The 26,912-nt window shown below is 40.9% G+C and overlaps 1 protein-coding gene and 1 long non-coding RNA gene across 7 annotated transcripts in view; both read right to left on the bottom strand.

The window, feature by feature from the left end:
* LOC114774179 (BOLA class I histocompatibility antigen, alpha chain BL3-7-like) overlaps positions 1-26,912 on the bottom strand; it is a 167,237-nt gene that overhangs the window by 81,912 nt on the left and 58,413 nt on the right. Inside the window, exons 1-2 of one of the 6 annotated variants that reach the window (XR_003744746.1) lie at positions 9,267-9,651; positions 7,137-7,400 (exon numbers count right to left, since the gene is read on the bottom strand). The exons of the other annotated variants lie outside the window; for them this stretch is intronic. The gene's annotated coding sequence lies outside the window, so the exon portion shown is untranslated. Of the gene's footprint in view, positions 1-7,136; positions 7,401-9,266; positions 9,652-26,912 lie in introns of those variants that run through there. 6 annotated transcript variants of the gene reach the window in all.
* On the bottom strand, positions 24,016-26,043 carry LOC114774206 (uncharacterized). Its single transcript, XR_003744752.1, has 4 exons — positions 25,904-26,043; positions 25,180-25,258; positions 24,798-24,866; positions 24,016-24,217 (listed from the first exon to the last, which is right to left on the bottom strand). It is a non-coding gene; the product is annotated as an uncharacterized LOC114774206 (long non-coding RNA).

Here is a 26,912-nt window from a genome sequence, read left to right as displayed (position 1 = left end):
TGTGTCCTCATTGTTTCAATGTGTTTACTCTTACAGCATTTACCAGACGCCCTTATCCAGAGCGACTTACAGTCAGTAGTTACAGGGACAGTCCCCCCTGGAGACACTCAAAGTTAAGTGTCTTGCTCAAGGACACAATGGTAGTAAGTGGGATTTGAACCTGGGTCTTCTGGTTCATAGGTGAGTGTGTTACCCACTAACACCCTGACATCCTAAATGTATCCTGCGATGTCATGTGCATGTAAGGTCATTTAGTGTTTCATCACTGCGCTGTCTCTGTTCCACTGTTTCTGTTAGAAGTGGAGGAAAATAATTGATACAGCATAATATTGCAATATCTTATATGCTAATACTGTATTGCTACAGGAACACCAAATATCAATATTTTGGAACAAATTTAGTCCACAGGGTGGTGCTGTTGAGTGTTACATTTAGCGAGATCAGAAGAGGTAAGAGTGTGACTACAACTTCCACTGGTAGATGGCGCTGTACAGCTGGGCACTTGAATTAATACTTGGAATTACATGCAGAGTGAAATCACTGATTGTCATTACAGCGGTCCATTGAACATGTAAATATAGGAAGTATGAACTTTAATATAGAAAATTGTAGAAATATAGAAAATTCAGACAACACAACCGATTTGAGCAGAAACCATCCAGATACAGTACAGCAGAAACCAAAGCCTATTGACACAAAAAACAAAGTACGCTGCAAACAAACTTGTCATCCTCCTTGCCTCACATTTTGTATTCATGTTTAGTGAAGTGGACAATGCAAATAATGTTTGAGTTCAGTTCATTAACATGAATCTAACCATTTTGTTACAATTTAGTTCTTTAGTTATGTTTTGGCTGAATTATAAATGTACTGTCATCCACCCAGATCGTACACAGCATGCTGCATTTCAGCTGCTTTTACATTTTCAACGAACTAAAGAATATCCCAAAATATAATCATGTATGTATCACAATATTGTATCGTGGCCCATGTATGGGATAATATCATATTGTGAGGTCCTTGCCAATTCCCACCCCTTGTTTCTGTGTAGTCATGGCCAAAACAAGTTGTGTGCACAGAGTGCTGTGCTGTGACAATGACAATCACTTCACTTTCACAAAAGTTGAGAATGACACAAATACTGGTTTTCACAAAGTTCGCTGCTTCAGTGTTTTTAGATATTTTTGTCAATCGACTTCCTTTATTGCAGCTCCCCAGACAGGAAATTTCCCACCACACTGGACACTCGGAAGGGAAATTATGTTAAAATGCTTTTCATTGGGGGGGCGCTGATAAGCGTGATATGGAGTAGACGCATTAGTGTGGAGCTCCGCCGAGCGTGATTTAAATTGTATAATTTTAGACATTTTTCATTGGTGAACCGTCGGTTTTGCTTTGGTCAGAAAGGAATCTGCACGTATTTAATCTGGAGAAATGGCTGGTAAATCGTCCAGAGGAAAGCAAACTACTCTTCAGACTACGAGGCCTGCGGCGCCACCTCTGACCTCGGCCTCGCCTGTTCAGGGCCGCGCGGAAGATTCTGGAACGGACGGAGCCGCGTTAGCAATTAACGTCGAGTCTTTTAAAGCTGAACTTCTGTCCGCGCTGCGAGTGGATCTGGTCGGTGCGGTAAAGAGCGAGGTCCGGGCGATGTTGGAGAGTGAGCTGGCTTCTATTACATCGGACATAAGAGCGGTCCGGTCCGAGCTGAAGGAGTACAGGGGGACTGTTACTACGGAGCTGTCCGGACTCAGCGTTAAAGTGAACAACATGGAAGAAAGCATCTCGACATGCACTGACGATATTACACGTCTGCAGGAAGAAGTAGGTCGCCTTACAACACTGACTGAAATTATACAAAACTATACACTTCTCAGGTCCATGTCAGTCCATCTGAAATACATACATTTCTTGATCAGTTAGAAATTCCTAACATTACCTGTGAAGACCGGTCACGTTTAGACCTTGGAATATCTTGCGAAGATATAACACAAGCTATAAATTCCATGCAAAATGGTAAATCTCCTGGCCCAGATGGATTCCCAATTGAGTTTTATAAAGTTTTTTCAGCCAAGCTGACCCCTCTTTTAAATAAAGTTTTCGAGGAAATTCTCTCCCAAAAGAAACTGCCCTGTACAAGGACCCAGGCAGTCATAGTGGTCTTACTAAAAAAGATAAGGACCCACATAAATGTGGTTCATATCGACCAATAAGTGTCCTTCCATGCGATTATAAAATTCTTTCAAAGGTCCTGTCCTGCCGCCTGGATTCAGTGATACCTAAAATAATTGACTCGGACCAAACAGGTTTTATACCAGGCAGGCAATCATTCTTTAATATGCACCGTTTGTTCAATATATTCTTTGCACGCTACTCTCCAGCCTGAAATCGTAATCTCTTTAGATGCTGAAAAGGCGTTTGACCGGGTTGAGTGGGACTATTTATTTGAGGTCTTGGAAAGATTTGGTTTTGGTCCGACATTTATATCATTGGTTAAAATAATGTATAATTCACCACTGGCCTCTGTATGAACTAACTCTGTAATATCAGATTATTTCCCTTTGCATCGTGGTACAAGACAGGGTTGCTGTCTGTCACCTTTCCTTTTTGACTTCGCTATAGAGCCTTTGGCGATTGCCCTTAGAAAAGAGGAGAGGATTACAGGTGTAACCAGGTTCAATAAAACTCATAAGGTGTCACTTTATGCAGGTGACCTTCTAATATATTTGTCTAACCCTTTAGAATCTATATCAGTCCTCAGGGAACTATTACGGTCATATAGTTTAATTTCAGGCTGAATTTTTCTAAAAGCACCATTTTGCAGGTTAATCAGTTAGCAATGTCACTGGACCTTAGTTCTTTTCCATTTAAGCAGGTTGTGGAATTTACTTATTTGGGAATTAATGTCTTTATGCGCGCAATTTTAAAATTCTACTTGAGCGTACGAAAAAAAGATTTCTCACGATGGTCTTCATTGCCCATTTCTTTGGCTGGAAGAGTGAATACCATTAAGATGGTAGTCCTACCACGTTTTCTGTATTTATTCCAAATGATTCCTATTTTCCTACCCAAGTCTGTCTTCAAGGAGTTAGGTTCTTTGATTTCTTCATTTGTGTGGAATAAATCTGTCCCGCGGATGAGGAATATTTTCCTAGAAATACCTAAAGCAGCAGGTGGTATGGGTTTGCCAAACTTCATGTATTACTATTGGGCAGCAAACATAAGTAAATTAATATACTGGATTTTTGTCCTATTTCCTTAATGAGTGCTCCTATATCTATGCAGTCATACTCACGCCTCCTTAATCCTGTAGTAAAACACTCACTTAAGATTTGGCTCCAGTTTAGGAAACATTTTCGCATAAAGCAACTAAGCTTATTTTCTCCCCTTTTGAATAACCATCTTTTCTTACCGTCCCAAACGGATGCAGCATTTCAAACCTGGCACAACAAAGGCTTGATCTTTATCAAAGACCTCTTCGCTGAGGGAACGCTTATGACATTCGAAACATTGCGAAAAAGTTACAATATTATCAAATCTCATTTCTATAGATTCCTACAGATTAGAAGTTTTGTGAGCAAACACTTTAGAGCTTTAGATTCACCAGCTAAAAATGCTGCAGATGAAATTCTTGCTCTGAACCCCTTTATGAGAGGCAATATATCAAAATGATATACTCTGATCCAGAACATTTATTCACCCTCATGGGAGAAAACTAAAGTGGCATGGGAACAGGATCTTAACATTGTAGTTACGGGTGAGAGCTGGCAACAGTGCTATTCATACCTCCTCGGTCTGTATTAGACAATGTTTGATCCAGTTTAAAGTACTACATCGTCAACACTACTCATTAGATAAGCTAGCAAAAATGATTCCTAATACCAGCTCGGAGTGCCTACGATATCACCAAGGGCCAGCTACTTTAGGCCACATGTTCTGGAACTGCCAGTCATTGTCCAACTTCTGGGAAAATATTTGCATAGTCTTGTCATCTTTATGTAATAGAACGATTGAACCTACACCATACATTTCTATTTTTGGGATCCCCCCTCCAGACATAATTCTTACGAAATCTCAGGCCAAGGTGGTAGCTTTCGCCTCATTAATGGCCAGAAGACTTGTTCTTCTGCTGTGGAAATCAGACAAGCCCCCCTCTTTCAATAGTTGGATTAAGGAAACGCTCTCCATGTTGCAGTTGGAAAAACTGCGATGCAATCAAGCTAATCGTCAGGAAAAGCTCAAGGAGATATGGTCACCATTTATTGATTATGTTAAATCATCCAGTTTAAGTCCAGCATAGACATGTTACTTCTTAATGCATATACAAAGTAAATGACTATAACACTGAGAGGAGACAGCTCCCCCCCCCGCCCCCCCTTTTTTTTTTTTTTTAATTTTGTTTTGTTTAGGGTTTTTTTGGTTGTTGTTGTTTATTATTTTTATTTATTTATCTCTCTTCTTGTTGTTTGATGGGTGGGTCTGAGGGTGGGGGGTGGATATTGGTCAACAGCTGTTATTTGTTTGTTGTTGAAAAATTGAAAATCACAAATAAAGCATTAAAAAAAATTGTATTTTCGTTTCATTATATGTTCAGTATAATATGTTATTCCTTGTTTAAACTGTACAATGGTATGCAGGGTTTATTTTGTGCTGTCCTATCATAAAGTAGGATAGAGAGCATGTGACAGGAAGAGTTGGAAAAAGGAGTCAGGAGAGAAGGGTAGAGACGTGGTGGCGCCAGTTTTCTTAGCGTAACGGGGACATTAAGATCTGCACCGACTAAAGGTTTATTCTGCAGACGGCAGAAGTGCAGTGGATCGTGGGTACAATACTGGAAGTTGTGAGTGAACTCAACACACATATTGTCCACCAGTTTGAGCTCCACCAAGTGCGCCGATGATAATAAAAAGGTACCTAGACTGTGTGAACATTTAAAAGCCGGGTATTTTATTTTATTTGTGTTATTGTGTTAATGTTTATGTGGTGTGGGTTTTCCCCTGTATAATTGTTGGGGATGGAAATAAATGTTGAGTTGTAATATATAGTTCCATTGTACCTGTGATTTCATGTGTTGTGGTTTTCTGTGAGTTTCACTTCTAAATTATGGTATAGGAGCTGGGACCAAAGATATAAGGTTACATGGGAAGTGAATTATAAATTAGTGCAAGGGAGGTGAATTGCATACAGCCATAGCCATTCCAGCATGCTAGCCTGAGCCTCTTCGACACACTGTGCGAGATTATAACCCTACACAAAATGAAATGTGCTTTGTAACTTCCACTTAAACTCCTCCCTTGCATCATACATAGGTGACTCTGGTGGTGGGTTCTCTAAATTCTTGTCATTGTAAAAACAAGTTTAGTGGGAGTGTTACATATATTTCAGCATTTAATACAATAATCCCTTCCACACTCACCACCAAGCTGGAGCACCTGGGACTCAGCTCATCTCTCTGTCAGTGGATCTCCATCTTCCTAACAAGGAGACCACAGGCAGTAAGGATGGGTGGACATGTCTCAGCCACCATCACCCTCAGCTCTGGAGGGCTGTGTTTTGACCTGTACTCCCTGTACACCCATGACTGTACAGCCACTACTAGCTCCACCACCATCATCAAGTTTGCTGACGACACTGTCGTGGTGGGCCTGATCTCTGACAACGATGAGACGGCCTACCTGGAGGAGGTTGGAAATCTGGTGAACTGGTGCCAGAGGAACAATCTCCACCTGAACGTCAGCAAGACAAAGGAGTTAATAGTGGACTTCAGTACCAAGCAGGAGAGGACCTACCAGACCCCTGTCATCAACAGGAGCCCTGTGGAGAGAGTGGACAGCTTCCGTTACCTCGGTGTTAACATCACGCAGGACCTGTCATGGTCCTGTCACATCAACACCGTGGTGAAAAAGGCCCGGCAGCGTCTCTACCACCTCAGACGCCTGAGAGACTTCAGACTGCCCTCCAAGGTGCTCAGGAACTTCTACTCCTGCACCATGGAGAGTATCCTGACAAAATAATCTCAACCTGGTTCGGGAACAGCACCATGCAGGACAGGTGAGCCCTACAGAGGGTGGTTCGATCAGCTGAACGCATCATCTGTACCAGTTTCCCTGACCTTCAATCTATCTACAGCAAACGGTGCTGGACCAGGGCCAGGAAGATAGTGAAGGACCTCACCCACCCCAACAATGGACTCTTCTCTCTGCTGCGATCAGGGAAGCGCTTTCGCTCCCTGAAGTCCAACACAGAGAGAATGAGGAGGAGCTTCTTCCCGCAGGCTATACGAGCTCTCAACAACCACAACACTTCAAAGGACAGAACTCCAATATACTCCAGCACTTTCACTTCACTTTCAATCACTTCCGGACTCAATCCTCCCAGAATATTGCACAATTTTTGGGGGGTTTTTACTCTTGCACAAATTTTTTACTTTCTCCTTTCACTTTACTCATGTACACCTTCACCCTACCTGTTACACATATTTAATGTTAAAAACATAAAAGTGTACTATTTGGTAATGTTTGCAATATTTGCATATTGGTAATCATTGTGTACATGCTATATTTGCAATCCTGTGGTCTATAGGAGTCGCTAAAGCATTTCACTGCATATCATACCGTGAAATATCCTTATGTGACATCAAATTTGAATTTGTTGCCATCAGGGCATTTAATGACATTAATTCATTGTTCCACCTCCAACTCAATTTCTTTCATGTGCAATTAGGCTTCTTCATGTGCAATAAGGTTTCTACACACCCTTTAGTTTAAATTTTAGATTTTGTATCATATTTTGTATTATATTAGAACATTAACATTTAAAGCATTTATCGTTAGTCGTTATCCGTATTGACTTACAATCAGTAGTACAGACACTCAGGTTTAAGTGAATGTCTCCACTAGTACTCACATTGCTGAAAATTAATAGGTCGATTAACGCCTTCACTAATCTCTGTAAGATTACAGTTGAAGCGTCATCCCTGGGCAACAAATAAAGCTTTTTCTATATAAATGTTGAGTAACTTAAGTTAAAATTGATTTGAGTTAAATAAGCAACATTAAACTGTAATTATCACTTCAGTTTAAATCATGTTTGAGCTGTTTGGATTTGAAGAGGATGAAGGTGCTTGTTGATCTTACCTTGATCTCCAGTCTGATTAAATTCAGTCATGAGCATTTTCAGGTTCTCCTTGAATTTCCATGTAAAATTTCTGAAGCTCTTTGTCAGATCCTCCACATACTTCTCTCCCAGCTCCTTCACCCAGTCCTGCCGGATCTCAGACTGGTTGTTCCTACTGTCGAAGTATCCAGTCACTTCATCATCGAACAAATTTACACCAACAAATTCAGGAAGATCCTTTATTCCTGTAGTTGCTGTGTGTAATCCTGTCCAGGAATGATTCACTGTTGGAGAAGAAACAGGAAACAGCAAAATTTAAATTTTGCTCAGTGGCACATCAGTGGTTCAGGATTGAAACCGAATATCTTCTGATTACGGTGTGTTTCCCGCTAGGCCAACCACTGCGAGGAAGACCTAATAAGTACAGGTTCCTGAAATAAAAAATAAAGAATCTCCCCACAGCCACTGTACTCAACCAAATAGAAAAATAATTACTGAATATTATATTTCCTGTGAAAGTAGCACAATAACTATAATATTGAGATGTAGATACCTATATACACACACTTGGATAATTACAGTCATTAATGAATTTCCATGAAATTCCAGTTATGCTCTATATGATGTACTTCTAAGTGCTTCGATAGTTAAAATAATAAAATTATTATTAAAATATCTGATACGTGATGTAGGATGAGCCTAGAGGTGTCCATACTGCAGTCAAACTTATAGCAAGTGAAAATATTAATGGTCTCTAGAGTCTCGCCCATACTTTCCGGATCGGTTCCGCGCATGTGCAACGGTTATGTTCTGTCCTGAGTACGCATGCGCAAGTGGTACGGAATACTGCAGCCATGTTGGGACGGTCCAAGCTCATTCAACTACACTTCATGGACAGTTAGTACTATAGATATATGAAGTTGAGATTTATTGTTATTTCAGCTACATACATGTTAGACAGTACATAGCGAAACGGAACAACGTTTCTCCGGAACCTTGTGCTACATGTAACATTTGAACAAAGTTACATACTGATATAAAGTGCATAAAGACTATTGAAATCTGCAGAACATGTAGAATACAAATCGAAGGTCACAGGGCCATGGAAATAGCTTTCAAACTTCAGACAAGGGTGTATATTTTTTACTTACGTATGCTTCGTTTATAAAGTCCAAACTATGGCATGCAATCCATTTTAATTGGCCTGCAGCTAATTAAAAAATATCATGAAATATGGCCCACACATAAAATTAGTTGTCAATTGTATTGTACTTCTTATTTTGCACACAAGGTTTCTCAAAAAAATTCTATGGCGTTCACAAGTGCATGATGTACACAGATTTACACTTGTAGTTCGACCCCAAGCTGAAAGGCACTATATTCATTCATATTAAATCATACGCCGTCTTTCCATTTGGGACTTATTTTGAAACGTAGCATACATTTACATTTACATTTATCAGACGCCCTTATCCAGAGCGACTTACAATCAGTAGTTACAGGGGACAGTCTCCCTGGAGACACTTTGGGTTAAGTGTCTTGCTCAGGGACACAATGGTAGTAAGTGGGATTCGAACCCGGGTCTTCTGGTTCACAGGCGAGTGTGTTACCCACTAGGCTACTACCACCCTAGTAGCATACAGTAAAAGGCGCGTCGAGTGAAAGGGCGGCTGTATTATTTCGCATTTTCGCAATTTTTCCGGCTGCAGCAATTGTAAAACCTCGCGTAGATCTGCGGATGTCTGTCGAAATGCTAAATTAACTGGTTAAGTTACGTTAAGCAGACAGTAGCGGAGCGGAAAGTTTGCAGGCCCGGATGCATGAAAAACGCAATACACACACCAGTTAGTACTTACTTATCTAACTTCTTCTTAAAGCACTGGTATTTAACTCGATGAATCACACAATAAATCAGCCGAAAACATCGAGGAGGATCGACTCCGCCTTTTAACCACTGCCATAAATCTTCCCCTGCCACAATTCTATCCCAGTCAGTCTAGTTTGTTCTTTATTTTTCTTCCTAATAAACCCAATTTTGCTTTCTTTAGCCTGGATTTTGTCATTTATCACATATCACACGTGCATGAGAGTTTAAGTATGTGTATATGTAATTCCACACATATTGTTGAGCCGTACATAAAAACACAAACCTCCCCGTGCCAGATCGATTTTCAGGACCAGAACTGTAAAGCAGAGAAAGATGGTCATTTTCACAGATTCATCTTGTTCGTAAAGGTCGACGTACGAAATGCGATTTTAGGCCTATTTCCACAACCCGTACTTTCCGGATCGTTTCCGCGAATGCGCAACGGTTATGTTCTGTCCTGAGTACGCATGCGCAAGTGGTACGGAATACAGCAGCCATGTTGGGACGGTCCAAGCTCATTCAACTACACTTCATGGACAGTTAGTACTATAGATATATGAAGTTGAGATGTATTGTTATTTCAGCTACATACATGTTAGACAGTACATAGTGAAACGAAACAACGTTTCTCCGGAACCTGGTGCTACATGTAACATTTAAACAAAGTTACATATAAAGTGCACGTGTGCGACAAACCAGCTACATGAAGTACAAACATGGAACACAGGCAGCGCAAGTCAAGCATTGCAAGAATAACAATATAGACAGCGCTAGTGAAACGGATCATGAAGGTGCAGAGGGCAAATACTGCTCTGGACGGGGTTCCAAGCTCATTCAACCACGCTTCTCTGACGGTACTCCGGAGTTTTGCGTCTCGTACGGCTGTTATAACGAGCGAACGTATTGTAGTGAGCTACTGTACCCACACAAACAGAGTGGAGGCATTGACTTTTTGCGGATCTATATGAACTGAACCAATAGAAGCTACTGTTATGGTAGCAGCTCACGCCGCCGACTCAGACTCCAGTGCGCAAGCGCACTACTAGACCCTCCTTTTTATCACCCTCAACATTAACCCTTGCAACATACAGCAGAAAACAACTTTATACAGTATTGCGTTGTGTACAGTTAATTGTCTGTAGTTCACTAATAACCCATACAAATGCCTGTTAGTTTGGATAAATACGTATATATAAATGTATGACTCGTAAAGGCTACAGGGCTTATCACAAACACTTCCACTTCCAAATTATTTTTTGTGGTGTTTGCATGTGCATTACTCTGCATGTAGAAGGAGTCAGAGTAAAAAAAAACGCTTCTCTATCAATTAATTCGCGGCTCGGTCGTAAATACGAGTCTGACATTTGAAACGAACCAAGACAATAAAATGGTAAAATGGTTTATGATCCTTTATTTCTGTATTCCACCTTGGTCCTATTACCTTTAAAAGCAGCGCTAGCCCATCCCAAGATGGCGGCTCCGTTGACGCATTCGCGCCCTTAGACGCTCCATTCAACGTGACATCTAGTCTATATGTCTATGACTACTATGATTAGTACCAGCGAAGATGCCAAATAACAAGCGAACGAAATGATCAATGCATTTCATAAGTAACATTTAATTTTTACTTTTTGTTTGTTATGAAATTTTGTGTTCAACAAATGAAGTTATACAGACACTAGGCGTGTTGAAATTAATTGTATAATCGATGCATTGCGATGCAGACATGGACAATATTGCATCGATGCAGTGCAGAACATAATCAATTACATGATAATGACGTTGCTTGGTAATTTTCTGAAGTGAAAGTGAAGTGATTGTCATTGTGATACACAGCACAGCAGACAGTGACACGATGAAATGAGTCCTCTGCTTTTAACCATCACCCTTAGTGAGCTGTGGGCAGCCATGACAGGCGCCCGGGGAGCAGTGTGTGGGGACAGTGCTTCACTTCACTTTAGATAAAAGCGTAATTTAAATGTATGAGTTGTAATTAAACAGCTACCACCCTGCATCTGACCTTGACCCACCTTGACAATAATGACACATGTGCACGAATGCTGTTCATAGACTTCAGTTCAGCATTCAACACCATCATTCCTCAACACCTGGTCGTGAAGCTGAACCTGCTGAGCCTGAACACCTCCCTCTGCAACTGGATCTTGGACTTCCTAACTGAGAGACCTCAGCCTGTCCGGATCGGGAACAGCATCTCCAGCACCACCACACTGAGCACTGGAGCTCCTCAGGGCTGTGTACTTAGTCCAATGCTGTTCACCCTGCTGACCCACGACTGTGCAGCGATGCACAGCACTAAGCACATCATCAAGTTTGCAGATGACCCTCGTGGTCGTTCTCATAAGCAAGAACGATGAGTTAGCGTACAGAGAGGAAGTGCAACAGCCGGACTGGTGTAAGGTTGGACAGAGATGATTGTTGACTTGTTCACTCTCCACTGAACATCAACAGATCTGGTGTGGAGATAGTCAAGAATACAAAGTTCCTTAGTGTTCATCTATAAGAGAACCTCTCCCGTAATCAGGAGGTTGCCGGTTTGAATCCAGAGCATTGGATTCGAACACAAAGCCACCAGCATTGTGAAGGACTCTACACATCCCTCACATGCACTCTTCACCCTCCTGTTATCTCGAAAAAGGTACCGAAGCATTTGGGCCCTCTCTGTCAGACTCGGCAACAGCTTCAACCCACAGGCAGTCAGAAAACTGACCTCTCAGGGACTTTAAACTCTGGACTGACACATAGACACTACCTTATATTGAGTAATATTATCTATTAATGTACCATTCCATTTTGCACAGCAGAATTATCATTATTGTACTTTGCACTTTATGTAGCCCAGTTTGTGTGGCTACTCTGACGCACACTTGAGTGCGATTGCTGTGTTCACACCCCGCAAAAAGAAACTGCTGAATTGTGTAGTCAAGTAACAGTCTTGTGCAAGCCATGCTCGTTTCATGTGCTGCATAAAGTCCTGTATGAGTGGCCTTTTAGGAAATATTTTAGAATATAACAAGGGCCCTCAGGGTAGAAAATGAGAGTTTCTACCCTGAGAGAAAGAAACTGTTCAAACTTTTCAGGTTCTAGGGCTAGGGGATCAGCCACCGTAGAAGAGTGGATAGAAGAGGTTCTATAAGGGGCCGGTACATGTCACCTGTGGATAAAGCTTTCTTTGTGTATGATCATTTGGAGGGTGATGCTCACAATGAAATTAGATATAGACCCAGTATTGTGAGAGAGAATCCAAAGGAAATTTTTAAAGCCTTAAAATAAGTATATGGGCACTCACAGTCTTTCAAAACCAGTTTTTTGGTAGGAAGCAACATGAGGGTGAGTCTTTTCAAGAATATTCCCTCGTTTTAATGTCTCAAATTTTAAAGGTTACACCATCTGGCGTGCCAAGTCCTAAGGAGATATTACGGGACCAGTTCTGTGAAAATGTGCATGATCGGGCCCTGCGTTTGTCAGGATTGCCTGCAGCTGGGCTCCACACCGGAATCCAATCCTGACGCCCCATAAATGCCGGAAGTTTCCGCCCGTTCGGGGTCGCTGGCATTTTCGTGAACTTCAGTTGGTAACACTGTTTGTAATTTGAGTTCTGGCAATCGCCACACGCCTACGGGTTAGTTTTAGTTTGTCTGTATTTAAGTTAAATCGTTTTCGGCCACCGCGCCTGTCTTTATTTGTGTTTAGTGTTTATTTAATAATAAAAAAACCCTTCCCATCATGTCAGACCTCTGCGCTTCCTTCCCCCGTAAGTCCGTAGTCGTGACAGCGTTGAAAACTCCTGAGGTTGGTCCTCCTCAGACTCACCCTATGTTTAACAAACTGACTATGGTCAAGGGCAAAATAGCCCTCCACAAAATGGTTACCCCCAGGTGAATGTACATGTGAAGTACATGGAATAGTAGTGTTGTGTTAATGGTACTTTGTGTACTTTACTGCGGTTCGTAATGTGTGTTTGTGATTTTCTATTTTGATTAATTGTGGGTTTGTAGATGTGCTTGACCTTTGTCACGATTTCCAGTGTGTGTATCGGGGAGGGTGGCATCAAAGCGCCAGTGTTGGTGAGGTGTACCAGCTCCGGGCAGTGTTTTATTCTGATACATCCCCAACAGGTGTTTTATCTGCTTGACCTAAACAATAAATAGTGTTACTGGCTTGAATTGTACTTTGCGTGTTGCCTGTGTCTGGGGTGGACAAAGTTGGAGCATCCAGTGACCTCGTGGTCACGACATACACAGTAATGCAATTCAAAATAGAACCCTCCAGTGAATTGAGCCACACATTGGAAAAGGGGAAGGTAGGCTCAGAAGAGTTTTTAAAGTTAGTAGGAGAGTGCCGAACTGCGAATGTGAGCATGGACCGTGTAAATGTACCCTGCCTGTTAGATTCCAGCTCAAAGGTAACCACCATGACAGTTTTTTTCTTTTCATATTTTGCTAACAGAGGAACAAGAGCGTTGAAGACCTGTAATTGGTTAGGTCTCACAGCTGCCAATGGCCCTCGAGTATTTAGAGTACCTTGAAATATATGGAATGGTTTTTGAGAAGGTACCCAAGCAGTGGATCCTAATAGTTAAGGATCCCATCTGCAAAATGTTAGAGCAGAAAACCGCATGAATGTGATTCGTCATTGTTTTACTGAATTGTACGATGAATACGGATCTGAGCTCTTTCAGTCCCCCCAGGTGCAAGTGGCTGGCCTGCCATGGCAGCAAGCCCTGCGAGCGAGTGAGAAGATGGAAGACGTGGGCAATTGTCACGTTCCCCTCTAGCTCAGGTGATGAATGGAGGACGCAGGTTGAAAAATGACAATGGCGTATTTATTTTCAACTCAGGAAAAAAAAAATGAAAACAAACAATGTCCTTTCTTGTAGTGCCACGCCTCTCCTCAAGAGGTCTTGTTGAGAGCCGAAGAGCGCCCTTGTCCTTCACAGGCCTCGAACCAGTGTCTCCAGGAGCTGCGGCGTGGCAGAGCTGTAGTGAGACTAGAGGGGAGAGTTGAGTTCCTGTCCTACCATGGGGTACACAATCACTGCCGTTTAAGGACAGCATACGGTGCCACAAGGAACTCTGGTTGTGTGAGGGAGACCGAACGCAGGACTAGAGGGACCGGCTGGTTATAAAGAGGAGTGGACAGACCCATTACCACTAAACTAACCAATCACCGATCAGAAGTCATTACCCCACTAAGCACCCCTGGTCACCACCACTTACCTGTGATGAAGAACAGGTGGGAATAATCAGGGTGCTAGTGAGCCCCAGAAGAACACACACTAATACACGGGAGAGTTCGACCCCTGGGGGCGTGGCAGAGGTGGCACGAATGTTACAGCAATGCTCCATCCCCGTTTCCTGTCCTTGTTTATATTATGTCCCGCCTCTGCGCTTACTTACCTCATCAGCTCACCGATGTGACAATAATTATTTTACTATGTTCTAGACTTTATCTTGGTTTTATATTGGTTATTTATTCCAATATTTTAGGGTTTTTTTTGTTTAGTTATTTTAAGTACCTGGCCGAAGCAGCAGTAATCCCTAACAGAGGACTATATAAGGAAAGTTGGGTTGTCACCTGATTGTACCATTAAATTGTGTTTTAAGTGGAAACAACTAACAGATTATTTCGCATGGAATATTTTTATTTTGATTGTCTTATTGTCTGGTTTTTATACTTTTACCAGTGAAAGTGTACACCCAACCTCTCTTTTGTAACTCTTTGTTTTTCAAGATTTTAAATTGTATATTAAACCCAGCAGCTTAGGTGGCTCAACAATTATGCAAAATTACATATAGGCGGGGCTGCAACCCAGCGACTGGAAATGTACGTGAGGGTTAGGTTCTTGGTGTCTGTCTCAAGTCCAGGTAAATGGAGAGGGTTGTCAGGAAGGGCATCAGTTGTAAAACTTTGCATATCTTTGTGTGGACAGCCAGACCAGCAACCCCTAACAGGAGCAGCTGAAGGGAGATGTTCCCGTTGAATTGCCAGTGAAACCTCAGAGTCTCTATACTATTGTGATTACCTGTGAAGGTTCTCAGTCGTCCAGGTCATGGTTCTCAAAAAAAGATTATTTCACTGGCAACTGGACTTGTTATGGATCCTTGATCCTTTTGCTCACTCTGGATAAGTACAGGTTTTGGCGAGTGGGGAGGGATATTCCAATGATTCTCTCAGCAGTCCTGACTATCCTCTGCAGCCTTCTAAAGCCATAACTATCTGGTTTGGCTCAGCTACCAAATCTGACTTTAGAAGACTGCAGAGGATTATGATTGACAATTATGATTTCACCCTTCAATTCCAGTGGCCTTTGTCTTTCAGGTGTAAGTGCTGATAAACATAAAATGTATAAAATCCCAATAACATACACAATAGAATAACCAAAACTCTATATAATTCGAATGAAAACATATTTTGCTCCACGTTTGAATTCATTAAGGTTTATTAGCTCTGGTTGAGCTTGGCTAGACTTGGGTAATTAATCCCAGATTGTTTTCCTGTAGGGCTGAAATGATTATTATAATAACCCGAATGATTCGATTACAAAAAATGTTGGAGGAAAATTCTTTGTCTTGAGGCTTCTTTTAATTCCTCACAAAGTCCATCTATTATCGTATCGCTCCCACAGAGCTACGCCGGTATCAATGTTCTACACGGACCGTTTTCAAAGATTTAAAGAGGCGCGGTTTATTGGTGGAAGATGAAGATACCGTTGTGCATAAAAGGCATCAAATGTCTGAAGTGTGGGACCATTTTATGCTGCGTGGACAACGTAGTGCGGTGTATACACTGTAAACCAGACCTGGCTTACCATAAAACTACAGCACCTTAACCGAACAAATCCTCACGTGAACTGCACTTCTCCAAGCGAACTCGGAGCTTCTACAAGGTATCGTATTTTTATGATTGCTAACTAACACAACGCTTCTTAGAACGTACATTATTTGTAATTATTTGTGTTATGAGTTGATAGTGACGAGGCATGATAAGTAGCAAGAGAGCAAATACACCACACAAGCACACACACACACACACACACACACACACACACACACACACACACACACACATACACACTGATAGGTTACATCTCAAAACACGCCTTCCCCATACATAAGGTAGTAATAATAAATGCAACAGATGGACAAATCTACATTAATTAGCATAAAGTTTTTGGCGAGTTTAGCATTTGTTGCACAAATCAATGTTTTTTTTCTTCCCCACAGTACATCACAGCAGCGCAGGCTTGCACATGCATTGCACACACTTGCACTAAGACAAATTCTCTCTCTCTTTCTCTCTCTCTCTCTCTCTCTCTGTTTTGCACATAACATTGCACAAAGACAAACATTCTACCTACCTACCTCATCTGGATACAACTGGAAACTGAACAGTATTGTTTGAGTTGGATTATTAGTAATACTTGAATTGTTTATTTATATTTTCTTTTTACTATTTTGGATCTTTATACTTTTTTTCTCTTTATTCTCAGATGGGCTATAGCAGGGCGTACACCCCTTTTTCCTTTAGTTCTGGAGCCAGTAACCCAAAGGTTTTAAGCTTTGATCTATTAAATGTAGTTTGAATAAAAAGCTTTGGTGAGGAATAACAGCCAATTGCTTGCTCATTTTAAGAGGATTTTCATGTTGCGTTGCACACTATTGAAAGAGTTGTTTAAAAAACGCAAAAGTATGCTTTATCTGATTACTCGAATAATCAATGAAAAAAGTACTTGTTTCCAAAAATATTTGATAGTTGCAGTTCCTAGTTTCCTGTCAGCGAGGTTTCCTGACTGTTAAATATGAAGGCTAAAAAGCCACACAATATAGCCTGCCTGACAACTGTGGAGGACCGCATCTTGCTAATAAAGTGAAAACTGTCCCACCCTCATACATCACTGTGAAAGACAAAACTGATCAAATGAAGTGAAGTAATTGTCATTGTGATACACTGCAGCACAGCACACGATGACACAACAAAATGTGTCCTCTGCAGCCATGACAGACGCCCGGGGAGCAGTGTGTGGGGACGGTACTTTGCTCAGTGGTACCTTGGCAGATTGGGATTTGAACCGGCAACCCACTGATAACGGGGCTGCTTCCTTCACTGCTAGGCTGTGGACTCATATTTCTCATTGTCACGTCTACGGACTTACGGGGGAAGGAGGCGCAGAGGTCTGACATGCTGGGAACAGGGTATTTATTTATAAACAATAAATAAACCTAATCGCGGCTCGGTGGCCGAAAACAGTTTAACTTAAATAAAGAACAGAAACAAACCCGCAGGCGTGTGGCGATTGCCAGAACTCAAATACATAAACACATTCACTAACAGAGGTCAAGTTCATGAGCGAGTTCACGAAAATGCCGGAGATTTCGAAGGGGCGGAAGTCTCTGGCATTTATGCGCTGTCAGGATTGGCCACCAGTGTTGAGCCCAGCTGCAGTCAATCCTGACACTCATCCAACAATCTGCCTTAAGAAAAGCTGGTCACTTGTACTGACAGGGCCACAGCAAAAAAAAAAGGGGGGGTTTAACAGCCTGAAGGATGTATGATTTTCCATTGCATGCTACATCTGCAAGCAGTGGCAAGTGAAAAAAACTTTTAGAAGACCTTAGTAACAACCTGGAAACTATTACAATTGTAAACTTTATTAAAGCTCGCCCCTCTAACAAGAGATTTTTTTGCTCATCTGTTTGAGGATCAAGCGCACCAAACCCTGCTGCTACACACAAAGGTGTGGTGGTTGTCCCGTAGACAAGTGCTAGAGCGTTTTATGGAACTGCAAGAAAACATTCAAGATTCTAAATCAGCTACTGTGTGAACATCTGACTGAAGCATTTTGGATCAAACAGCATACCTGGAGGACATGTTCACACTCTACTACTATGAGATGAACAACAACAACAACAACATCATTTATTTCTTATATAGCCCAAAATCACATACAGTATGTCTCAATGGGCTTTGACAGGCCCTGCAATTGACACCCCCCACACTTGACCCTTCTGCACACAAGGAAAAACTCCACACAAAAAAACTCTAGGAGAGAGAAAAAAAGAAAGGAAGAAACCTTGGGAAGGAGTGATACAGAGAGGGACCCCCTTCCAGGGTAGAGTGAGCCTGCAAATGGTGTCAGTGCAGGGTTGGGGATGATATAATAATAAGTCCTACAGTTGTAGGGTTGGAGAAGTCCAGGATGTAGTCAGTGTCATGGTCTAGATTACGTGTCCATAATGGTCCATTTGAAGATCCCTATAGCTGTAGTTGTAACGGTGGTGGTGGCTGTGGTGACCCTCTGGTTTGTTTCATGGTATGTCCTTGTTAAGCAGTTGTCAGGAACCAGGATTTATTTGCTGGTCTCTTCACTGGGGTCTGCCAGTAGTCTGGGCGCTTGATTCCGTGTCTCGGAGAAAAACAAACAGAAGCAGCGGCAGACGGTTGCACTGTACGACCGATACTGAAATATGTGGTTATAGTGGTATATTGGTGCTACAGTGGCCCGGTACCCTAACTAGGACAGCCTAACTAAAGTGAATTTATCTTTGTCTGTGTCTAACAGGGGGACTCTGTGATAAACTGGACTTTATAATTGACACTGCGTCAAGATGAAGTGAAATGAGGGTCTAGGACTTTAGCAAAAAGCCAGAGAAAACAGATAGGTTTTGAGATTGGATTTAAACACTGAGACTGTGTCTGAGTCCCGGACACTGACAGGCAAGCTGTTCCACAACTGCGGAGCTCTATAGGAGAAGGATCTGCTCCCAGCTGTGACCTTCTGCACCTTTGGTACCAGTAGTGACCCCGCACCCATTGATCGAAGGGGGCGTGGCGGTTCGTAAAGAACCAAAAGTTCACTCAGGTACTGTGGGGCGAGACCATTTAGAGCTTTATAGGTTAAAAGTAGGATTTTGTAGTCAATCCTAAATTTGATGGGTAACCAGTGCAGTGATTGTAAGACTGGGGTGATGTGGTCAAATTTTCCTGGTTCTGGTTAGAACTCTGGCTGCAGCATTCTGTACTAGCTGGAGTTTACTCATGCACCTACTAGAGCATCCAGACAATAATGCATTGCAATAATCTAACCTTGATGTAATAAATGCATGGACCAACTTTTCTGCATCATGCATTGAAATTATATTTCTTATTTTCGCAATATTTCTAAGGTGAAAGAATGCTATCCTAGTGACATTATCTATGTGCGAATTGAATGAGAGACCTGCATCAATGATGACACCTAGATCCTTCACTTCAATACTCGGTGAGATAGAAAGGCTATCCAGGGTTATTGTGTAGTCAGCCAGTTTATGCCTGGCTGCTTGAGGCCCAAGTACAAGCGCTTCTGTCTTGTCAGGGTTTAACAGGAGAAAGTTGGTAAGCATCCACTGTCTAATGTCCTTCAGACAATTCTCTATATTGTTCAGCTGCTGCCTCTGATCTGGCAATGCTGACAGATACAGCTGTGTGTCATCAGCGTAGCAATGAAAGCTAATACCGTGTTTGCGGATGACGTCGCCTCGCCTAAAGGTAACATGTATAGAGAAAAAAGTAACGGACCTAGGACAGAACCTTGTGGAACACCAAACTCTACTATGTGAAGACGAAACACCATTGATGTCCACAAACTGATAGTGGTCAGTCAGATATGATCTGAACCATTCAAGGGCTGTTCCCTTAATCCCAATAACATTCTCTAACCTGGCAAGGAGAATAGCGTGATCAATAGTGTCAAACGCTGCACTCAGATCAAGCAGGACAAGCAGCGAGATGCGTCCCTGATCAGAGGCCAACAGCAGGTCATTAACCACTTTAACCAGCGCTGTCTCAGTGCTATGATGGGGTCTAAATCCTGATTGATATACTTCATGGATATTGTTACAGTCTAGGTATGCGCTCAGCTGCTGGGCTACGACTTTTTCTAAGATTTTTGATATGAACGGAAGGTTGGATATCGGTCTATAATTTGAAAGCTGACTGCGATCAAGATCCGACTTTTTAATCAGGGGTCTAATGACTGCTACCTTGAACGAACTTGGTACGTGGCCGGTGCTAAGCAACGAGTTAACAATTTTGAGGATTGAATTTATAATATTGGGTGCTATTTGCTTAAGGAACCTTGTTGGAATCAAATCCAAAGCGCAAGTACATTGATTTGACGACGAGATTAATTTGATTAATTCATGCTCTTTAATAGGGTTGAATCGTTCTAATCGGTGGTCGTCTATTAGAAGATTATTTTCCATGGAAATATCGGTGGAGCTATTTGTTGTGCTTTTAATCTTCTCTCTATTCGCGACAATTTTAGTATTAAAGAAATTCATAAAATCATCGCTACTATGATGATATTGAGTGGTAGTATCCGTTTCTGTCTTATTCCTGGTTAGTTTGGCTATAGTTTTAAACAGGAATCCACGATTGTTTTTGTCTTTGTCTATTAACGAGGACAGATATGTTGATCGAGCCGTGCTAAGAGCCTTCCTATAGTTAAGTAGGCTCTCCTTCCAAGCTATTCGGATTATGTTTAATTTAATTAGAACGCCATTTGCGTTCTAATATCCGGTCGGTCTTCTTAAGCGAGCGCGTGTGATCATTATACCAAGGAATTAAGTTTTTGTCTCTTACTTTTGTAAAAACACACATGAAGACCATGTGGTGTTGGAGAAGAGAATAGAGTGAGTAGAAAAAACTCTTTCTCCCTCCACACAAAGCACTGTATTCAACCACTCCAATTTGATGTTACCTGGCAGAAAGAGGCATGGCACAATAGAGGTTAAAAATGAACAGTTTCTAATTTATTAACACCGGTAAATAATTATTGTAGTTACATGTGAATATTGAATGTAAAAAGGTACCAAGGTTACAGGGAAAGTAAAAATGAGAAGAAAGAGTAAAGAGGGAGAAGAGAAAGAGAGGGGGAGATAAGGTCTCAGAAGCCTTCCGGCTTCCGAGGGAAACCCCCCTGAGCAAGATAGCTCAGAGGTCTCCTTTTCCACATGTGAGCAGACTTTTATACCCCTGGCCTACAGGAAGTTGTCACTGGCCTACAGGAAGTTGTCACTGACCAATCAGAACCTGTTGTTTCTGATGTCACGCCCCCGGTGCCTCCCATTTGGGGAAGACAAAGAGGGTGGGCGGTCCTGACGGCTGATACTTCACACGTTGACGTCGGACAAAAGGCATGTAAAAACCGGGGTGTCGAATCTTCACCCACAACCGTCGACACAGGAATGTCACACCTCCCCCTGCAGACATCTGTTATGCAAGGCAAAAGCAGGCTCCCTGTGATGTCCATTCTTACACTATCTTTCTTTTGAGGGGAGCAACTTTATCTAACGTACTACGCAGTGTTAATTCTAGACATTTGGTTGCTTGGTCAAGTTCAGCGGGGTCTGACGGTGAGTTTATAAGCGTTGATAAATCTGGTAAGGTATTAATAAACCTCTGTGCCGTACTTGATGTAATTGTTCGTTTGTCTCTATAACGAGGAGGGTTGAGTTTGTTGTGTCTGAGACATATTTTAAAAGCGATGAGGAAATGATCTGAGATCATTTCAGATTGCGGAAGAGTAACTATATCTTCTATATTTAAACTGAAAGTCAACACAAGATCGAGCGTGTGACCACCTTCGTGAGTAGGTCCTGTTACATGTTGGTTAACTCCAACTGAGTCTAATAAAGACAGGAATGCGGTTCTTAGTGAGTCTTCTAATTTATCACAGTGGATGTTAAAGTCGCCGACAATTAGGGCTTTATCCACAGATACAACTAAGTTGGAGACAAAATCTGTAAATTCACTAAGAAACTCAGAATAAGGTCCAGGGGGTCTATAAATAATAATCAATGGAATGAATTTAGGATTTTTATTTTGTGAGACTACATGAGTTATATTGGTATGTAGAATCTCAAAAGAGTTAAATCCTTGTCCGGGTTTATGAGTAATACCGAGGTTATCCTTATAAATTACTGCGACGCCACCTCCTCTTCCAGTTAAGCGAGGTTGGTGTACATAGCTGTATCCAGGAGGACTAGACTTGTTCAATGCTACAAATTCGTTTTGTTTAAACCAAGTTTCGGTCAGGCACAGTACATCGAACCCCTGATCTGTAATCATTGACAATGAGCATTTTAGGTGTAAGGGATCTAACAATTAATAATCCTATTCTTATGTCGGGGGTGCTAGTGGTAGGTTCAGAAGGAGTGATAGTAACGGGTAGTAAGTTGCTGAAACAGACACCCCACCCAACCCGTGAAACAGACACAGTGTCAGCATATTTATGAGTTTTATTATTAACGTTTCTTGTAGAGTCTCTTGTTTTAATAGAGCGAGGTAAAGACACAGTGTCAATAGTATACACGCTGGGTGGCGACTCTACGCAAATGGCAGACGCTCGGATTAGCCGGTCTCGGCTCTGGCGAGTCAGTTTTGTTTTTTGGTTCTAAGACTATGAGCTAGACAACTGAGTGGCGCCCACCCAGTTGGGGTGGATGCCATCTCGCCCAAAAAGACCAGGCTTCCCCCTAAATATTGGCCAGTTGTTAATAAAACCCACTTTTTTTTTATTAACAACAGCGAATGCAGGGACCTGAATCAAACAGCATGCAATGCAAAGATTGTAAATGTAAAGATTGTACAATTTAAATATCCTGGACAGTTTTTTGCACAAACTGGATAACTTAAAAATGTCAAATGAGGAATTACAGCACTTTCCAGGGCTGCTGAAGCAGTCTGCTGCCACTGTGCATATGTCTTTAAACACACAGATTATTCTGAACCTGAATCGGCTCTGTGAAGAGATTAAGAGCTGCCTTGCTGGCATCAGTGAGTAAAGGAATCGTGGGTGCTGGATCCTTACAATTCCACCCTCAAGGATGGAATACCTCGGTGGTGAAGATTAGCTTTGTGATTTTCAAGCTGATTTATGTGTCAAAAAATATTTAAACGAGAATGGATACTAAAAAGGTTTGGATTGTTGAAGGACAAGAAGTTTTTTTCCCAGACTGGCCAAGCAGCACTACATACTTGTCTGAGGCAGCATTCAGTGCCCTTGTGACGATAAAATCAAAAGCCAGAAACAGACTTCATGTCCACTGGGACATTAGACTGGCTGACACAGCCATCACACCGGACATCAAATCTTTGGTCAAATGTATGCAAGCCCAAGGCGTTCATTAGTTTATGAATGAGTAAACTGGCACAGGGTACAAAGAAACACAAGGAATAACTTGTTATTCTTGTAATTAATAACAGGTACCTGTGTTGACATGATGTGCATGTGAATTCAAGTTAAACTTTCTGACCTTTACGTAATGATAAATCTTTACATGTTTATTCCTTATGTAAAGAATGTTCTTCTGTTAAGGAAAAGTTTAATGTTTAGCTCTCACAGAAAGTTATTTCGGTTTATATTTTATACAGCTGGTGACACACAGATGAAAAGAAAACTGTATAGATCAGCTATCTTAACAATGAGTCGATATCTTTCTGTTGTAATTATGTAGACCTATTCAGTTTAGTTGTCAAATTTAACTGTGTTTGTGAGATAATTTAAAAAGGAAATAAATTAACTATATAAAACAAGGAAGAAACACACAATATTTTTGTAAATAAAATTTGTGGAACAGCTTTCCAGTCAGTGTTTGGGTTCCAGACACAGTCTTGGTGTTTAAATCTAAACTGAAAATGCATATGTTGTCTCTGGCCTTCTGTAAATGCTGTTAATGATACTGAAGTTAAAATCGCAGACACAGGATCAATTATCAAGTGAACAAATTCACTTTGTCAAGCATAGACAGTGTTCAATTGCTGGTGAGAATTGCGAGTGTCTTCCTCTTTTGCTTTGGATAAAAGTGTCTGCTAAGTAAAGTAAAGTAAAGCTCAATTCACAGTTAGGCTATCCTAACTAGGGTACCAGGCCACTTTTACATTAGTGTACCACCATAACTGCATATTTCTGTATCAGTTGTACAATGCTACTGTCTGCCACTACTTCTGTTTGTTCCCTCTGAGGCCCTGAATGAAGCACCCAGACTACCTCATGCATCATTAGCATGGCCAATCATAATAACACTGCAGTGATGCCCATTGAACATTCTTGTTACTCTGGAAGGTGGTCTTCCTCTGAATTACTCCTTCTGTAGGTTTCTTACTTTTTTTCTCGATTTGAGTCTTCTTTTCAGTACTCTTTTCACCTCTGATGATGGGTGTCATCTGTAGTGGCTGTAAAGTCCATTGAGACATACTGCTTGTGATTTTGCTTGGGCTATACAAAATTTAATTGTTCTGGATAAGGTGGTGAGAAATCTAATTACAGATGCTATGTTCTAGTATCTAGAAAAGGTAGAGACTGATCTATAATTGGAAATATCTGAGGGACTGGCATTGGATTTCTTAAGAACTGTAATGATTCTAGCTTTTTTGAAGGCTGTTGAGACAAGGCCAGATGTTATGAACTTATTAATGATGGGAAAAATAGAGAAATAGACAGAAGCATTGTGGATTCTATTAACAGGTGGTTTGGTTGGATTAGTGAGTTGTGATGAGTTGTAGAATTTCATGTGATGTCAGGAAGTGTTCTAATAAGAAGGAATGAGAATCTGGGGTATTTATGATTGGTAGATTAGTGGTAATTAATTGGTTGATGTGTTCATTTTTTTCTTCAAAAAAGCTGACAAAGTCCTCTGCAATTATTAAGGATTGAGACGGAGTTGCTGGTTTTGAGTTAAATTTTTTCCTCTTACTGTGTGATCCAATATAAATGTATAATGAAAACAATTTATTATAGTTTGCAGAACATTACCTTTTGTCTGGAGAAGGTACTAAGGCTGAAGCTGTTGGGCTGGAATGAATGAAGATAGACTTTACACTGCTGGAACAAAAAAAAGAAGACAGTGTTCTTTGTTACCAAGTAAAGGAATATTATAAAATGGCATTTTAAATATGTAGTTAACCAGGTTTTATAATCTGATAAGAAGAATTGATAAAGGCATTGAATTTTTTTTCTAATTGCAAATGTGTGTATACTGTATACACGTGTTTCACTTCTATTAGAAATACTAAGTGTAAGTATACATACTAAGAAATTTGATTCTGGTCAATGGTGTCACTCAAATACAACATTATAAATCAACAACAATATAAAATATAGTTCAGCAGTTTAGGAGGGTGACTGCGAGAGGTACCTCAAGTAAGATCGGAGACTGGAGGAGGATCGGGAAGGCAGGGAGGAAGGACAGGAAAAACAGGCAAGAAGCATTGATTCTGTGAGAAAATGGTCATGAAAATAAAAAAAAAACACATTGAGTGAAAAGGTATTTTACATGTTCTGCATTAAACAGGTTTTAAAATAATCTATTAAAAGTATCTTAAATTATATGACTCAATGTGATTAAACGATATATTGATCATCTAAAGCATACATAACATTTACAGTTGTGGCACACCCAGTTTGAAGAAAGAGCAAGACAAAGAACAAAATACCACTTCCCTCTTCTACCATGTATTGATCAATACTAAATTCGGCTGATAATGATACTTAGTGCTGATCAAGGTGGCTTTTTTATGAGAGTAATACTGACTAGTTATCACCATTATTTGTAATTTAATTCCGGATGTTTTAGACAGGCTGTACGAGGGATGAATGCAGGCAAACTGAGTAATCGATTACTCTGTTGTAGCATTTGCATTGATATCTATATTTATTCATCTATTCCAGACCGCACTCAAAGGTGACAAACCAGGGTTAATTTTTTATAGCACTTCATCCTAAAGTGTCCTCAGCGTCTCAGCCTCTTTCGGTATTTTATCTTAGTTTGTTAGGACACGAACAGCTGAACAGCACTAGATGGGTAATTGTACATAAAATACGTACAGCTCATTATAAATATATATGTAAAGAATACAAACCTCCTGAAGCAAGACACCAGAAACGGCAACTTCGAATCTGACTGCTAATCTGCTGTCAATCGCTATGCAGGTACGTGATGTCGTGTGTGACCGGCTGGGCAGGTTATTCAAATGCAAACAAAAGTGAAACCTCTTTTGCCAGGACGTTAATAAAATTTGATGGAAATGGAGAGGGTGAAGAAAAAAAATGTAGACTCATTTCAATTACACCTGTAATACAAAGGCAGCGTTTAGAGTATGAAAAGTAAATCTGTAGATGCATGTTTGAACTGTAGTGTCAAACTGGCATCAGGAGCAGGCTTGCTCGATTGTCTTTTTCATAAATAAACCTGTTCCATCTTACTTACAAAAAATGTATTAGAGTTAGCGTTTTTTGTATTTAAACAATGTTTCTGAACATTTTGCCTCTACAGTTTTGCTGTGAATAATTTTAGTGTATATTTTCAAATGGCAATAAATACAAAACAATATTATTCATGCCTGCTCAAATTCAAAATTCAAATAAATTCAAGGTCAGAAATTCAACTCCAAAATCAGCGATCACTTTGACTCAGCATGTCATGTAGAATGTACCACTTACATGACAGGTTACTGGCGAAGCAACAATATGATTCTGATTCTGGTCAAAGAATCAAGAGCCTGGATGCCAGCATATCCGTTATGTTATTTATTAACTAATTTGTGTGGAAGAGTGAATGTGTGTGTGTGTGTGTGTGTGTGTGGTCTGCAGTAAACAGAGAAAATATACATAAGCACACATGCAACTGATATGAAACACAACACTGATTAATAACACTGCTTACAGTAACCTAAAATGCATCAGACAATACAGTCATACATAAGCAGCTGACCAGCACTAGAAAATACTACCCAGAATATAAATATAGGCAGCTAAAACACAGGAAAGATTATTGAACCTTGTTACCTTAGTTTAAATAACAGGCGGAAATTAGCATAAGACTTAAATGATTCACAAACATCACAAACTCTCTCTCAGCATATAAAACAG

Source organism: Denticeps clupeoides, unplaced genomic scaffold (genome assembly GCF_900700375.1).
Source record: "Denticeps clupeoides unplaced genomic scaffold, fDenClu1.1, whole genome shotgun sequence".
Lineage (NCBI taxonomy): Eukaryota > Metazoa > Chordata > Actinopteri > Clupeiformes > Denticipitidae > Denticeps > Denticeps clupeoides.
Note: the sequence above shows the minus strand (reverse complement) of the source record. Positions and strands in the feature narration are given on the sequence as shown.